General features: G+C 38.5%; 1 protein-coding gene across 1 annotated transcript in view; it reads right to left on the reverse strand.

Moving 5' to 3' along the window:
* gna11b (guanine nucleotide binding protein (G protein), alpha 11b (Gq class)) overlaps window positions 1-18,870 on the reverse strand; it is a 101,486-nt gene that overhangs the window by 81,820 nt on the left and 796 nt on the right.

The raw sequence follows: 18,870 nt of genomic DNA on the forward strand, positions 1-18,870 counted from the left end.
GCTTTAAGAGCCGCACAGATCCCGAATAATCACCAAGTTCACACATTTTTGCATGCATTTGACCATTTATGCGCTCATCTTAAGCTAAAGGGTGATTCAAATGTGTTAGCAAACAAATGTCAACCTTAAAGACCAAAGCAAACCTATTGGACTTGACCACAAAACAATCCATCAAGTCAAATCCATCACCAAGAGACTCAAAGCCAAAAGTACTGGATTAGACTGGAGTTTAAAAACAACTAAAAAAACAAGCTAATTCACTCAAAAATGCAATCTATCATCATTTCTTCCCCAAACTACACTGAACACCAGAGTTCACAGTGTTTCACAGCAACGCGTTACTGTATTCTAATTACATTTTTGGGGAACGCCATAAATGTAACGAAAGACATTTAAAATTTGTGCAATTTGATTACAGTTACTAAAGTCAATGTAATTGCGTTACTTGCATTACTAATATAGTTTTAGAAGAAACAAACGCTTCTTTTGAGTCACGTTTTCCGCTGCAACGTCAGTTAATAAGCATGTGCATTTAAATTGCTGGAGAACGTGAGCTGTAATAGCTGCTGACGAGAGTGGTTGCTTCTTCAATGGAGATACAGACATTACTTTGTTTCATTAAGTGTAAAAACAAAAGTAATACTGTGAACTGCGGTCTATATCCAGTCTATAAAGAACTTGACTGCTTTTAACTCGACCAGTAACTTGCTCGAGCACTTGAATAGAGAGCATTCATAGACAATACTCATCACCAAGCAGGACTCCGGTGCCCGAAAACATGGCTGCCCAACTCAGCCTAAACAGGCTAAATTGGATTTTTGTGCAGGATTGGGAGTGAAGGTATCTTCTGAATGTGAAGAGAAGCGTAGCTGCTTATGGGGTCATTCATATATCGCGTCTTTTGCACACGCACGATCGTTATATACAATGGAGGCAGGCAGCTTGCAAGCAAATATTAGCATTGCATACTGAGCGCACTCGTATTTTCCAGGCGCACAGAGTTGAAAACCGCGAGTCACGTGACAAGACCTAACCGATTTGTTTCATATTATGGAATGTACACATTTCGGTAGACTAATTACTTCAGAAAAACACAGAACACCCAAACACTGCAGTGCTTTTTCATATATATGATGTGGTTACAGGTATCCTGTTTTCTTCTCAATGTCTGCTTCTGTGTTAAAAAAAAATAGAATGATGAGAGAATTCTACGTTTTAGTTGAACTCTTTAAAAGTTTTAAATATATGTCACGCTGCTGTGATCAACCCATTGTAATGTTTTTCAGTGAATATTAAATTACTGGAAGAGCTGCAGTTCATTTAGTATTTTTATAGGTTTTCTATGTTTTCAAAGTAACTGGCTGGATGCACAGTTTAAAAGCCAACGATGAACTTCCGGTGAAAGCTTAAAGTGACTATTTTCAATTTCACAAGGTTGTTTTTACAGCGTCGATGTTGTAATGTAATTACAACACATTCAGTTAAAAAGACATAAGCATTCATTTAGTTGTTCAAGCGTAAAACAAGATGAAAGACTATTGTAATCACTAGTGCCGTCAGTAGGAACAGGCTAGCGCAGAAATTCCAGTGAAAATACTGGGGTAAACTAAACTGTCTTTTTATTAAAGACATGGTAGGGGGAAATGGAATTTAATGCAGTGCTTCTTGTACGATCTGAGACCCACTTCATATCGTATATCTAACAGGCAGTGAAGATCGCTGATTTTTAAAGAAATCAGATATTAAATGTGACAATTTTGTAATGGAAAGACAGTTAACCGGAAGCCCTCGGGTTGCCTGCTGAAAATTAAAAGTCTGTGTGCATATAGCACATTAGTATTCTAATTACTTTTTACATTAAGTAATTAGCAACGTAATCAAATGACCAATTTCCACTAGTAATGCGTAATTTGTAATTTATTACTTTTTTAAAGTAACTTCGCCAACACCGCTGAAGACTATTTGCTTTTATTGTAGACACAAAAACATGCAAAAGAAGGTGATGCAGATTTTTACATTTACATTTAGCAGACGCTTTTATCCAGAGCGACTTACAAATGAGGACAAGGAAGCAATTTACACATCTATAAGAGCAGCAGTGAATAAGTGCTATAGGCAAGTTTTAGGTGTGTAAAATCTAAGAAGCAAAGCATTAGAAGTTTTTTTTTTTTTGAGAGAGAGAGAGAGAGTACAGTTAGTGGTATAGCCAGAGAGACAGTTACAGATTAGGAAGGAAAGTGGAGACTAAACAGTTGAGTTTTTAGTCGTTTCTTGAAGACAGCAAGTGACTCTGCTGTTCTGATGCAGTTAGGGAGTTCATTCCACCAACTGGGCAGATTGAATGTGAGAGTTCGGGAAAGTGATTTCTTCCCTCTTAGGGATGGAACCACGAGGCGACGTTCATTCACAGAACGCAAGTTTCAGGAGGGCACATAAATCTGCAGAAGTTAGAGCAGATAAGAAGGAGCAAAGCCAGATGTCGCTTTGTAAGCAAACATCAGAGCTTTGAATTTGATGCGAGCAGCAACTGGCAGCCAGTGCAAACGGGTGAGTAGCGGAGTGACATGTGCTCTTTTGGGTTCATCAAAGACCACTCGTGCTGCTGCGTTCTGAAGCAGCTGAAGAGGTTTGATAGAATTAGCTGGAAGGGTGACAAGGGTGAGTATATGATGACAAGATTTACATGTTTTGTTTTCATCCTCTTAAATTCCTCATGATGTAACTTCTGGGAACTGTTGAGTCTTCGAGAAATGTAATTTCGTAAGTCACCATCTTGTGTGCTTCAATTTACCTTCACAATCATTAAAGCAATCAATGCAGACTTTTGTCCAACTCTGCTGAACACAAAGCTGAAATGCTGAGAAAACTGATTTTTAGAAGTATCATATTCACGTGGACAGAGCCTGACAAGGTAAAACAGATTGAATCTGCTGATAAAAACATCATAAATGCTGAAATACATTTTGCTGCAGCACAAATATGAATCTTTGGGATTTCTATTGAGCATCCAGGCAGTGATGAGCTTGAAAATCATCTCAATGACTGACAGTAATATCCAGCAGAGATCCGCTGTTCTCGGAGCACAGAAACGAGTGTTTCTGTGATAAACGCAGCCTATCAGCTCTCCTAACATGGACAGGAGTGACAGGAAGCAACCCTCCAGCTCAAGACGGGCTAGTCACAGAGTCACAGTCATGACTGCATTGCCTTATTTGATCATGACGGATGTTGTGGTACGTTCGTATGTCCATTATGCCTTGAGACGGTGGGTCGCAATCATACAAAAGCCCTGCTGAGACACCCGATGCACACGCAAGCCAAGAGTTTCGTCACCTGCTAGGTGGAAGTCCAAAGTGCAATTCCTCTTATTTGCTCTGGCCATGGAAACCACCGTAAAGCCTTGCTTGGGAGGGAGCGGAGAAAGAGATGGCGACTGATCGGAGAACAGTTCAGGTTTTCTTTTGAAACAAAGTGGAGTTTAGTTGAAGGGTGGCTTATGAAAAAAAACAAGAAAAAAAAACAAGACAGATGTGTCCTGATGGCACTACAACTGAAAGTGAAAGTGTGTGTAGAAGCCAAGGTCCTTACTAAAACATAATGTGCCCGTCAAAAATTATGTAATCTTAATTTTCAGCCATGAACAGAGCACTGCCTAACAAGTGCTGCCTGTACTAACAAATAGTCAATCATATGACACACAATACCACACCACCAGACCATTTTTGGTTAATAAACAGCAAGTATTAATAAAGGTGCTCGTTTTAGAGTACAGACTTGGGGGTCGATCTAGGCATGGGCTGGTATAAGAGTCTGACAGTATGATAACCTTGGATAAAAATATCACAGTATCACGTTATTGTGATTACTGCTCTAAAATATATTCTTTTTAAATGTCTGGGTGAAAAACTAAAACTGTTTTCCCTTTTGAACACAATTTATTTTATTTTGAGAAACTTTTAAATATTTTGGAGCAGTAAACATGCCAGGCTAAATAATTCTAATGATTTCTGCTGTCTTCATTTATTTCAAAAACAGATTTTTTTACAATTTAAAACAGCATCTTTGGATATCTTTTCTGCTGGAGATACTGTTGTCTAAAAAACAAAAAATTAAATAAAAAAATAGTACACATACCTTAGGAACGGTATTGCAGAAAATTTGGACTGTTTTAAAACCATGATTTTTCCAAAGCGCGGTATACCATGACGGTTATCGTCCCATGCCTAGGTTGATCACACCGAATTTCCTTTTACGTTCTAAAATGCGAGACGCACTACACTGCATCATTTCCGCTACATTCATTCGTCCGTGGCGGGGCGCCAGACCAAAATTCATCCCGCCACGGCTACATTACAGCTTCTCGTTCAAAACATTTGGTCGGATTTTTTTAAATAGCGGGTTATAATCACACCAAAAAGTATTAAAAGGTAAATGAATTAACAGCGCAAACTTTTCTGTAATCGTAGTAGCGCTGTGCGTTCTTTGTTTAACCCTTTGGTGACTGACTGTCAGGTGAGTGAGGCCAGCAAACACAGCGTAGCTTTTAGTTATGATGAACAGTTTCCATAATTATATTTTATTTATAGATAAAGGTCTGTGAGTCTGCATACAATGACTTTATCTTAGGGGTGGGTGGTACACCGGTGTCATAGTCATCACCGGTGTGACATTGCGCCACGACATGGATTTTCTAATACCGTCAATACCGTAATAAATCAATTATGCGCCTTGAACGGCTGCATTTACATCAATAATAGCTAATACTAAATAATAAGGCATTAAATTTTCTTCAAACGTTCAGTTGTGGTCTGAATACATTTCCTTATACTACAGGGCTCGAAATTGCAACCATTTTGGTCGCATAAGCGCCCGAAATTTAATCTATGCGCCCTCATAATATATTTGGGAGCATTTGTGTGTCTGAATATAATGGTTGTAGTGCAATATGATTTGATTTTCTCTAAAAACTTGCTGAATCGCTCTACCCTGCTGCTGTATTGGTTCATATTAGCTGTCAGTCACTCAACGCTTCCCGCTGTCAGATAACAGGGAGCACTGCAGGAAATGCAAACGGCTGAAGAGTGAAAAGTGCACAGGTTTGCAAACCTCACCTAAAGTTATAATAATAATAATAATGGCGCAGATGACGGCGATCATGACATGAGGTAAATGTTGATCCGCCAGCTGAGATCAATCGAGTGTTTTCGGAGAAGGTGCCCGAATCTCGATGCGTTGGACTCACCGCGTGTTCAGCGCAAATGTCCGCTAAATATAAAGTCTAACACTGTACACATCATCGCCAAAGAAACTCACCTTTACTAAGTTTACACTGAAACTACGGCTCATAACAAAGAGCGGAATTGCGCCGGTGGTCATCGCGAGAATCCTGCTCTGTCTGCTCATAAATTGGTGCGGCTGACTCGCCTGCTTTATTCCACCAACACAGAGAAATGAAGATCAGCTCATAACGAGACTGAGCATTTACAATGACCCAAACCAAAACTTTTAAAGAGTGATAGAAGTGAGACTTTCTTTTGTCCGTTCTTCCTTGAGATGTATATTATTTTGCTATTGAAAGTAATACCATGATATTATACCGTCACCGTTCAAAAGATGAAAAATACCGTGATATTAATTTTAGGTCATTTCACCCACCCCTACTTTATCTTGCTGGAGTGTACAGCTGCTTCACTTTCTGTACTTCAAGACGCATTATTGCCGCTCTGTGGGTCTGTTGGAGACTTTCATAAATATTCCTAGCAAATCTAATTAATGTTGGAATCATACTCACTACATAAACACGCTAAATCACACTTCAGCAGCATTTATTTGAGAGCGCACAAGATAATTTGCACTTGAGCAGCGTATATTTGAGGGCGTGCAAGAAGTTTTGTGAACGAGCAGAGGAAATCGGCGGTCGAGCACAGAGATTGAAATGCTTGTAGGCTATTACATGAATGCGATCTCAACTTAATGCCACATGTAGTTGGTAGATCTGTGTAGTCTGCCGCCACAGCTGAAAAAAATTCTAGAGGAAACACTGCACTGCCTTTTTCATTGACAAGAAAAAAAAGAAGTGCTGTGCGCTTTATGTCACTAGGGAACCAGCTGCATATTGTGCACGAGTGTTGCTGTTGATATTGTTATAATATTTAATAATATTGTGATATTCAAGTTTTGCAAAAGTCATACAGCACTGGATAACTTGAAACAGCAACCATTAGTCTTGACAACACAAACACTGCTGTCGTATCAAAGGAAACTCCGCCTCTGCTTTCATTTGATTGGAGAATGAAAAAGATAAGCCACCAATCTCCATTTGAAACAACAAACTTTAGTGCCAAAAGGTGCAAAATGTAAACAGCATACCGATCTATAACATGACGTGCTCTCATATTACATAAGAAATATTTAAAAATATATATTTTAGGGATGCAACAATACAGTTAGCCTACGGTACAATACATACCTCGGTTTTTTAACACGGTTTTCGGTTCGGTTTGGTTCTGAGGGCTTGACACATTTAATTTTTTTGTTATTCTATGCTTAGGCAATAGGAACAATAAGAAGTTAAGGAGAAAAAAAAATCTACAATTTATTGCAATACACCTTTGTTTTACTTAAAAGCCAAGAAAAGTACACTAGTTTATAGTATATTGTATAAAAGAAATTACCCTGAAATCTCACAGCTGCTGGTAGCCCGAGTACAAACTGAGGAACGCATAAATTCCTGCATTTTGAAAATAAACATACATGTGAAGTTAATAAACATAATTGACCATTTCAAATAAACATATCTGTACTTCAGTAAACATAAATAAACCATCTTAATTATCTCGGTGCTGAAAAAAAGTGTGAGACAGTAGTCTAACTCGGATCGAGTGCTTTTATAAGATGACAAAAGCCTGCATCTCCAATCACCGAAAACGGCTGGAAATTCTAGCAATGAACACCCCCACTGCCTTTGTTATTTTTCTGCGTGTCTCGGAATCAGTTGTGTATGTTTGCTGGAAGGATTCAGCGAGGGACTGTTGTTTTTTGGAGGACTTTATTACCTTCTCTGCTATCCTGTCTTCAGACAGTGATATTGCTGGGTAATGGCGCTGCAAATGTGCAGTCATGGTTATACGTGTAAAACAATGCTTGCACATTTTTTGTTCACCGTTTTTTCTGTCTGCCAAACTGAAATGTCCTCACACCGTAGATTTGAAAGACGCCGACGCTTCCTCGTACTGTTGCCTTACTTCACTGCCGCTCGCCATGTTAAAGTGTGGAATGATGGTTAAGCGCCCCCTAACTCAAGAGCATAGTGATTGAATATTTACTCGCGGGGAAGAGTTTCCTCATTTCAGCTCATAGACTTACAGGCACACACAAACAGTCAATTTGGGGAGATATAAAATGCACATTAATTATTTAAACGCAAAACCGAAATCAACGCATTTCACAAGCGCGCATTGAACCGTGGATGTCGTACCGAACGGTTCAATATTATATTGAGAATTGTGGCATCTCTAATAGATTTCAAAATCTGCTTTGAGAGCTGGACCAAAAATGTTATGTGCACCCCTGAAATTGACACTAGGAATAATCATGTTTAACATTGCAGCAGCAGTCATTCAACTCATCCATAAAGGCCAGAGATTCTCATACATCAACTTATCCCAAACCATTGACTAGCAGGACTAGCACAGACCAGTGCAAGAAAAAGAAAAAGAAACAACCCGATGTACCACAACACCAGCAGCAATTTTGAGGGACAAATTCTGGCTTTAATCTGTTTTGACCAAGTACAGACAGAGACAAGGCCCAGTGCACCCGGCCCTTCCATGGCCTGATAAGGGCTTCAGGGCAGTGGGCAACACAGACCGCATGGACAGGGGGAAAGGGTGGAGCGGCTCAATGAAGCGAGCGGCAAAATGAATGGCACAGGCAGGAAGTCATGACCCTGTCAAACTAAGCATTCAAGAAGCATATGAAACAAACTCTTTACCATTTCAAACACCGCGTCAGGCATTAAATGGGTAATAAAGGCAAATTAGGATTAAAACACAATGACTAGCACAATTAATTCATGGACGACTTCTAAATGAAACCTGAACCGGGCCAAACATCACTGAACAGTCGGTTAAACTCAGTTCACCATGCATGCCAATTTATGTAAAAGTTGCATGGGTGGAGGAATCTCTGTGGTTCATAAAACACACAGTTAACACGCATAAGAGGGTGATTATATCGTCAGGAGAATGTCGATGTCAACTTAATTGGTAGCGTGCAAGAGATTACTCTTCCTCGCATCCCATAAGATGAAGGCAAGGTACAGCTTATTTTGAATGCTTCTTGATTACATGATTAGGAATCTCTGGAAATTTCTTAAATGAGCAATCAGGCTTCAGTGGAATGCTCGCACTACTACAGCGAGCTCAGTCCTGCTGCTGGAAATGCAACTAAAGGAGTCTTTATGGCAGAATTATTCACTTTTTATTGCAGTATAATGTAAGAAAAGTATTTCCAAATTCTCAAAGAACTTCACCTCAAGTATACTGAGCACTGAACCATGTTCAATCTTAACCCATCAAATCGCACATGTATGTTAATTCCTGGTTGAATCTTATTTATTGGTAAAGAATAACTATGATGGTTTAAACAATGGGTTCAAACAAAACACACTAGCACATCGTCTTTTAAATGATAAAACATGTTTACAGATTGATATTTTTCTGCTCCCATTACAAGTGGTTAGTGGTTTTGGAAAATATAAACAGATGTTTCAATATAATGTTAACACACTTTCTACGTGAATTTATTTCTTAAGATTTTACTGCAAATGTCACATCCATAACCCTGAAATAGCTTAATTTCATATTGAAGAGTGGTGAAATAAATAACTTTTTTTTTTTTACAATGCACCAAAATAAAAATTCAGAACCAAAACCAAAAACTCTGCATGCACTTGGCCAAAAACCGAAAATGCTTTTTTTATCCATTGTTTATTATATTAAATAAAACAAAAATGTATTTAAGAATTTTTTTAATTTAACTCTATAACTAACATTATACTGATTTAAAAAATATATATAACCTTTTATCAGGTTAAAATGTTACATCGCAAGAAAAATTGCTATGCTAATCAGGGCTCAACAATAAAGACTGACCGATAGCCCGGGGCCAAGATGAGAGATGCTCGGGACAGTAGACAGGATTGTTACTGCCCTGATCGGACCAGAGCTGCCTCGTCACTAAAGTGTAATTTGCCTCTGACTATTTGTCAATTGCCTGCAAATAAAAATAAATCATAAAAAAAATCAGGAGACAGTTTGTGCCTTTAAGCCTTTAATGCTAACTTCTCTGTGGTGTCGTAAACACCATATTGCTTTTCGCTTCCTCTTATTTGATTGAAGGTTGTGAGCATGGTATTTTTCTGCATAACCTGGTAACAACTTACACAGCGAAGAGACGGCAGCATGGTGACAACATCAAATTATGAGGCTAAAAGAAAACGTCTGTTTCTAATGTCTTGAAAGCAGACAATTACTTCAGTACTACTAACATTTTTTAAATATTTAAACTTTATATTCACAGATGTTATTTTTGACCTATTATTTAAAATATGTGGCTAAAAAAATAGCTATTGCTCTTCTTTTTTTTGGGGGGGGGCGAATGAAAATATTGGTAGGGCAAGTAAAAATCTGAACCAGTAGAAAAAATTATTAGCACTGAACCCTGCTAATCCTCAGCAGTAATACTGCATATTTTCCCAGTATCGTGCAGGCTTAAGCCAAACTAAACTTTACATTCAGTTCTAACTGCAGGAAGAGCTCCTGTACTACTGTACTAGGTTAAAGGGAAAAAACACAACACTTTTGTTGTTTTCAGAGGTCATACAAAATAAAATTAGGCATTTAATTAAAATTCTCTGTACAGCGGTCCCTCGCTATAACGCGGTTCACTTTCGCAGATTTTTTGGGTGCCATTTCACATGCTTTTTTCTACAGCACATTGTGTTCTGCATTCTCATTAGCCCATTGTGTTCAATTGTGTGGATTGGCTGTGGACCATTGTCAATCAATCTCCTCCATGCTGAGTCTCCGTGTACATTACAGAATGCGTTCAGCTTGCCAAATTCACATACATTTTTGATCGCTAGCAGTGTGACTCTGAAGTGCTGTACTGTATGTTTGCAAGTTTTCTTCCTGTAATGTCGACAAATCGTTCCGCACCGTCAATGGCACCTGTGGTAGCACCCAAAAGGCAGAGGAAGGTGCTAACCATCGGCAAAAAAGTTTAACTTCTGGACATGCTGAAGGAAGGTAGAAGTTACACGGCTGAAGAGCACCATTACGGAATAAATGAATGAGGATCAAATGGTTTCATTTTATAATACTGGACTTATTTTTCTATGAAGTTTTGAACTTTGAGAGTGTTTAAGTGAGAGAGAGAAGTGTGAAAATGTTAATGCCTGTCTGAGAAAAGTGTATAAAGTGTGCAAGGAGGGGTTTTTCAGCAAAAAAGCTGACTACTTTGCGGAATTCACCTATTGCTGGATATTTTTACAATGTAACTCCCGCGAATAGCGAGGGACCACTGTATATTTGACGTTTTTGAATGACTTAACATCCAGATTTTAAATCATAGTGTCACATATGATCTAGGGCTGGGCGATAAGTCAAAGGTAATAGTCATGCGCATTTAGTCAGTAAAGCTGGTTCTAGTAAACAACAAGCATGTGCTTTTAGATGGAGCAGCAATTACTACAGAGAATAGTGATGTTAAAAGAACCAGTACTTTGGTATTTCCTGGTTTTCTTCTTCATGGAAATTTGAAGTTTCTGATAGGCACCCTGTGGTATTCAGAGAAGATTTACTACTGATCACACAGCTGTGCTTCCCTGACAAGATGTGCATGACAAACACAGCTTTGCTCAATCACTTTGAGATTTCCCTTCCATGAATCACCAAGCTCTAAGCCAAAGTCCTTTAAAGCAGGGGTGCCCAAACTCGGTTCTGGATATCCTGCATAGTTTAGTCCCTTTAACACACCTGCCTGGAAGTTTCCAGTACATCTAGAAAGAGCTTGATTAGCTGGTTCAGGTGTGTCTAATTAGGGTCAGAACTAAACTTTGCAGGACACTGGCCCTCCAGGATCGAGTTTGAGCACTTGTGCTTTAAGGCAAGACATTTCACTCGGCGGCCGAGTGAGCTTTGAAACGCCTCTCGGGTATTCTGTTTGAATGGGGAAACATCAAATTCTTCAAAATTGCTTGTCGTGCCTAAATTTTATTTTAGGAATTATAATTAAAATTTAAACAAATTTAAAATTAAAACAACTGTCTTTTTAGTTTAATTTCTAAATGTTAAAATTGCACAATATCTGCTGAAACTCACGTCTAGTCCGAGTCCCTCCCACAGAGAATCGTCAGTCTATAGCGATTGATTAAGGCGGGGCTTAATTCCCAATATAGACTGTTACAACTTTCCCCCATCCAAAACTATACTAGTGACACGTCTTGAGTATTCTATAGTCTTGGCCTAAGCTTAACCATAATTCAAGCAACAACAGTAATCTATACAACAATATAGCACACTACTGAGAAACCATCATGGACCAAATTAGGGGACTACAACTCCCATGATTCCACATTCAGTCATGGAATCATCAAAATACTTTGTTTGTTGTGAATACATGCCCTCTAGTAGTGAAAATTATAGCCAAATAACATTAAAAGCACAATATGTATACTGACAGCATACATTCAGGAGGAAATTAATAAACTTCAACAAAATTTTTAAAACGGTCGACTCAGAATAGAACATCAGCTATTAAAACGCTTGTCCTGGTTATTTAAACCAACACATCCAGTACATTTGCTTCTCCCTTGTACAGCCTACTGAAAATAGGACACAGTCCCAGTATGTTTCAGCGTGAACATGTGCAATGAAAGTCAATCGAAAATAGGACAAATTCCACATTTCACAGAATTCAGCAGTGAATCTGCATTAGCTGTGGCCCAAGCAAAGCCACACAGAGATGATCCTTATAATACAGGAAATAGAGTTGCAGGCAAATAAACAAGAGTCCTGCTGCCCCTCAAAACATTGAATCAGATTCATTCTTTTCTTTTCTAGTGTCCAACTTGTTTCTTGACATGACTTTGAGACTCATGACAAGGATTGGAGGTTATCCAGATGGCATCCTAGGGAAGAGACTAAATTTTCAACTCAGAGATTTGAACATAAGGTTCCCAAGACAGCTCCCAAGTCATATTTTCAAGAAATGAAAAATTCAATTCCAAAGAAAGGTGTATAAGAGTAAAAGATGATACTTTTCATTAGATAAATAATTGAAGATCAATATGGTATATGCAGAAGTGTGCAGAAGGACTTTTAATTTTCAGTAACCGGGGTCAAACTGTATGCAGTTACAAAATCTGTGAGTTTCAGGTCTGTTTTCTTTAAAATTCAACAATCTCCACTGCCTGATTGATATACAATATAAAGTGGGTCTCAGAATGTTCAAGCACTGCATTTCCTTCTATTTTTCCACTCCATGTCTTTAAATATTTTACCCTAGTATTTTCAATGGAGTTTCTGCGCTAGCCTGTTAAACCGTGTAAATGGTTTTTCATCTCATTTTACACTTGAACAACTAAATGAATGCTGAAGTCTATTTAACTAGTTGTATGTTAATTTCATTACAACATCAATGCTGTAAAAGCTACTATGTAAATTTACCGTTCACTGGAAGTTTATTGGTATGGGAAGAAACACTAGCTGTGCATATACCTTAATATTCTAAAAGTCTTGGATTCGGTTCTAGGGAATCTATGGAAAAAGTTTTTAAAGAACAGCTTCCTACTAACTACTGCCATTATGCATGCATGTAGTTTGCAATTGCTTTAAAGATTCTTTTTTTATTATTTACAACCTGAGAAACCATCACTAACCAAATTAGAGGACTACAACTTCCATGATTCCACATTCACTCATGGAATCATCAACTCGTGGCCTCCAGTGGTGAAAATTATAAGCTTTTTTAATACAATTTCCTTTATTCAGTTATACAATATTAATAATTTCACTTTAATATGTTGTGTTTTATTTAACTCAACAGAGCAGCGTTTTAACAAAAGCCTAAATGTATTTAGTCTGATAAAACAAAGCTGCTTCTACCCCACTTTATCATGAGCTGAAGAACAGCAAGCGGCAAACTGGGGCATAAAAAATATCGCATTTTACAGTTATGATTGCGACAAGCATTTGATATGTTTTTTTCTTTCATAGCTAACACAAAGTGTTGTGCATGAAAATAAATGTTTACTGTGTCAGTATAACAACCCTAGCCTATATATAATGTTGAATATAATGCAAGAAGCAATCGGTTAAGACAAATGTCTAATTTTACCAGTGAAAACAAATGGTCTAATAATGCCGTCAATGACAAATGACAAGCACATGTCACAAACATAATAATTCAACTTCATCCCCCGGTTTCACAAACAAGGTTTAAGGCTAGTCAAGATTAAATTGCATGTTTGAGCTAAAATAACTTGCGGTGAGATGTCTTGAAATATGTCAGTGGAATTTTTTCGTCTCCAGGTGCACACCAGTCATATATTTTTCTAAGGCCATTTTTATAAATGTGGCTTAAATAGACTAATTTAACTAAGGCTTAGTCCTGGCTTAATCTAAGCCCTGTTTGTGAAACTGGGCCTATAAAAATAAATAGTTAGATTCTGATTTCATCATTTTACTGTGAATTAACAAACAGAAAGTCTGTTCAAGTCCACCATAATGACAATACAAAACATTGCATTTTAACCAACTGTAGACCTACACATGGGCCTATTATTATTATTATTATTATTATTATTATTATAGCATATGTTTGAGAATTAAAAATAATAATAGCCTACCAATATTAACCTTTATTTTACATCTACAGAATGGTGTAGAAAATCGAGATCTTGATTTTAAGCAAAAAAATAAAAAATAAATAAAAAAAATAATCACATTTTAGCCAGAATCGTGCAGCCCTAGCAGCAACCTTTGAACTCCAGTGAAAAAACCAGTTACGTCACACCCGCCCAAGCAAACAAGTGACGTCCAACACCGAGGTAGCCTGGGTTGCACTTGATTTGGGTTCAAATCCAATCTAATCCCTAATTTCAGCCTCACGCTTCATCATAACACCACAACTCATGAGACAACTTTTCACCTCAACGAGAAATCCCGTCGCAATTTAGTCTTGCGAGATCTCATAGTCTGAGATCTCGTCACACCCCAGACATAACATAACATTCTCACACATGCAAATCTAAAAGCTCACAAAAATAAGGTCAAATAAAGAGTGACCCTAAGAAATTGCAAATATCTTAAATATAGCTCAATCCTACTATTAACCACAATTTGTCCAACCCAAACTAACTTGGCTAAGCTATTTTACAGAATGAGAACGAAGGTGGTTAACACACAGCAGCTATGGCACCAACATTAGAAGTAAATGTGTGTTCACAAAGCCTATTAAGGGCTGGCTAATCCAGGCTAACCAGGACTTATCCAGAGTTAGGCTGACAGTTTTAACTTATTTAGGATTGGCCATTAATAGGATGACTGAGCACCAACAAGCTGCTTTTTTTATACTTGTTTTGGTGATATTGAATAGACAGGGATGGAAATTTCACTTATTAATTCTCTCATAGCAGTAAAGGTCAAACTCGAGGTCACAGAGGCACGAATGAGCCTCAGAATCATTCACTGTTACAGAGCCGCTCCTGTTCATCAGAGCTTAACTACAGTAGGAACGAAAAAACTTGTATACAATGATTTTGCTTAATTGATAATGTGAATGTGTTGAACATTTATGGACTCGGCAGCTTTTCAGCCAAAGCAAATCCTGGGAAAAATCAAACCCACAACTTTGACCTTACTAGAATCATGCAGCGCTTTAATTTCGAAAAACAAGAAGTATCAATGCACTTAAAAATGAGGAGAACTAGGGCTTCACGTTTTGGTGGAAAAAACATCAAATAAATTTATTGCGATTTATTAGATCAAAATTGCGACTTAAAATGCTATTCACAATAATTTCATAAAAGAGCTGCAGGTTTCATGTGGAGGTTTTAATAGCACCAAAGAAAAACCAAGCATAATCACAAAGTACGCTACGTTATGCTATTGTTTTTTTTAAAACCATTTTTTTCCCAATAAAGTTGTCAGTGTTATGACAAATTAAGAAAATAACTAAAGTATTTTAAATTCAATATAATAAATTATGTATAAAATCTTATATATAGATATACAAAAGCTTACAAACATTTAAATTTAGATAGCGCTGTCGGCGCAATAGCCTAGTGGTTAGTGCGCTTACATATGGTGCATTAGCACTTTAGGGCGTCCCGAGTTCAAGTCCCCGTACTTCGAATTTCCCGTCCCTACCCCCTCTCTCTCTCCCACTTCACTTCCTGTCTGAAATACTGTCCTATCAACCTAAAAAAGGCCAAAACTAAATCTTTAAAAAAAAAAAAATTTAGATTGTGTTACATTTTTCATATTAATTTCATGACATTTACTGTGTATTGACTAAGCTTTCCATGCACAATTATAGATTTTACTTCACAGAACAAGAACTCTTGTATTAAAATGAAGAACTATAAATATATACAGTGTTTCCTCTAGGATTTTTTTCCAGCTGCGGTGGCAGGCAAGTCAAGATCACATTCATGTAATACGAGCATGCAAATCTCTTTGCTTACACGCTGATTTCCTCTGTTCGTGCACAAAACTTCTTGCACATAGGCATGGGACGATAACGGTGTTCAATGTATACCTCGGTTTGGAAAAGTCAAGGTTTTAAAACGGTCAAAATTTTCTGCAGTACCGTTCCTGAAGTATGTGTAAGATTTTATTTACATTTTTTTAGTTTAAGACAACAATATTTCCAGCAGAAAAGATATCCAGATGCTGTGCATCCAGATGCACGCACACACACAGTGTCAGCGTCAGTGTCAATGCTTCCTATTCACTTTGAATGGGTGACGTCAGGCGTGGCCAAACTGCATTGTGGATCTGTTGGCACCGCTTCAGTGGCGTTGCTGGCTGCAGAAGTTGGGAACTTCTCAACTTTTCAAGCGTCAGCCAAGCAGATCGCTTTATGCAAATTCACCAGCTTAGACAGCAGTCAATTGTGAACTAATTTCATTGGCTGACGCTGCTATGACAATCTCATCAGCCTCAACTTCAGACATGTCCTTTGTTAAGTGTTGACGCTGAAGCCCCATGTGAATCGGACATAAAAGCTGATTTATACTTCTGCGTCAAACGCACGCGTATGCTACAGCGCAGCCTAGGCGTGGACGCAAAGCCCTCCCCGTAGCCGTTACTGACGCGCACCTCTCAAAAAAATGTAACTACACGTCGCAATGTGAAAGCTCTGTGATTGTTCGGCTTGGTAGCGCTGACAAGTGTGGGCGGGACCGAGAGCCGCGCGAGCCCGATAGAGCGATTGTTTACAAGTGTGGAGTCCCAGGATCGAGCTCCGGATGAAAAGTTTTGTTTTGTGTTTACCTCATGACTGAAGTTGTTGCACATTCGCCGGTTCCTGCCTCAAAACGAGCGAGTTTGAGCGCCTTGTACATTAAGGAAGCGTTCCGAAAAAACTCGACACAGAGGAACATAAACACATCACTGCCAGCTAGTGTTTTGGAAGTGTTATTGCAGAGGAACACAGACAGCGCACAGAATTATAAATGCACGGCTACGTGCCATGGGTCATGCCGATCACTCGACGCAGAAGTATAAACCAGGCTTAAGAAGTTTAGAGCTTTCATTTCATCTTCATTGCAGTAAAATAGGGGCTCGTGGGTTCTGCTGTGACAGTTGTCTACTTTAAAGTAATGTTAGTTTGATTGTTTTAATTACACTGGCTGCCTGTTAAGTTTCGTATTGAATTTAAAATATTGCTTCTTACATATAAAGCTTTAAATAATCTAGCTCCTGTTTATCTAACCAATCTTCTGTCTCGCTACAATCCAACTCGCTCTTTAAGGTCTCAAAACTCAGGGCTTCTGGTAGTACCTAGAATAGCAAAGTCGAGTAAAGGAGGCCTTCTCATTTATAGCTCCTAAACTCTGGAATAGCCTTCCTGATAACGTCCGAGGCTCAGACACACTCTCCCAATTCAAAACTAGATTAAAGACCTATCTGTTCAGTAAAGCATACACTTAGTGCACCACTTAGCGGGCTTCCACACAGGTTATGCATCTTGCTGATATACACTGTGAACATCAGCTACGCTAATTATTTTCTTTATTCTCCATTTCCACCTGGGGATACTCTTCCCGAGGCCCTCAGACTATGCAGAGTCACTGATTCGATCCAAGACCAACGACGAGATGATCCCAAGGTTTCCATATCCTGGACCAGGCCGTATCCTGAGCAGCTACTGTGATGGTCATGGAAGAGTGGAGAACATGAGACTGATTCCTGTGACGCTCCAGAGACAGACGAGTCTTCGCTGAGGCCAGCTTCCAGCCTCTGCCACTGAGACTGCAGCTCTGCACAAGACGTTTGGCCAGCGGAGAAATTAAAATGATCGTGCTCAACTGAGCCTGGTTTCTCTCAAGGTTTTTTTTCTTCACTTCCGCCATTTAGTGAAGTTTTTTTTCCCTCTCCGCTGTCGCCACTGGCTTGCATGGTTCAGGATCTATAGAGCTGCGCATCGTTGGATTTGCTCTTCAGTGTTTGGACTCTCAGTAGTGATTATTAAACCACACTGAACTGAGCTGAACTGAACTTAAACACTACAAACTGAACTACACTGTTCCAATTTACTATGACCTTTTATGTGAAGCTGCTTTGACACAATCTACATTGTATAAGCGCTATACAAATAAAGGTGAATTGAATTGAATTTAATTTAATTACTCGCGCTCGCCTCCCTCGTCACAGTAATAATAGCGATTTGACAATCGAAATTTTTCAAAACGCGATTTCGGTTTAAAATCCATTAATCATGCAGGCCTAAGGACAACTGTGTTAACTGTCTCCCAATAGTTAGTTTCATTAGATAATGACTACCTTTATTTAATTAAACACCAGAGCTTTTCAAATGTCTTGAATGCATGCATCCATGCAGGAACGTACAGTCCTGTAAATTCCAGAATGAGCATAATATGGCAGAAAACTGTTCAATATGACAAGCATATCCCAGCATACATTACTAAAAAATATCATTCACAGAAATCTTTAGTTCATTCCCAAAGGAGGTTCTGTAATCCTTTTTCTGAATTAGCAACTGTAACCAAGGTGGGCGGAGTTCAGCAAAAAGTCAATCGAACTTCATTTCATTATGAATTCACCAAAGCGCTCACTTCTGTCCATCTCTCCCTATCTGTATTTCTCATCAGCTCAGCGTTTCATCCTACTGTATGATCCATTTTAATACGAGCAGCTCATTTTGTGGTTTCGAGCGGAAAAACAGTCCTGACTAATAGGAAATGAATGAAGGCTGTCCGTGTCAGATATCACTGCTTACCAACACACTGAGTCATAGACCGAACAGCAACCCAACTTTACAGCTTGATAAAGCATCCAATTCTCTTTCCTTGGGAGTAACCAGAGTCCAGTGTGCAGAGCACTCACGCCCTCATAAGGCAATAACTGGCCACCATTTTGAGATAATTCAACCCAGAAATAAATGTTAAAAGTGACCCAAATTTGACAGGTGGCACAGAATGACGTGTTAACGCTCCCAGGATGCATACATTGATTGATGTTTTGCACTCAAGGCAGATACTTAAGACACTAATTGATTTTTTTTCTCTCATTAATTTAAAGATTATCAAGGGAAACACACCAGCTTCACCTACAGAAA

This window comes from Danio aesculapii, chromosome 2 (genome assembly GCF_903798145.1).
Source record: "Danio aesculapii chromosome 2, fDanAes4.1, whole genome shotgun sequence".
Taxonomy (NCBI): domain Eukaryota; kingdom Metazoa; phylum Chordata; class Actinopteri; order Cypriniformes; family Danionidae; genus Danio; species Danio aesculapii.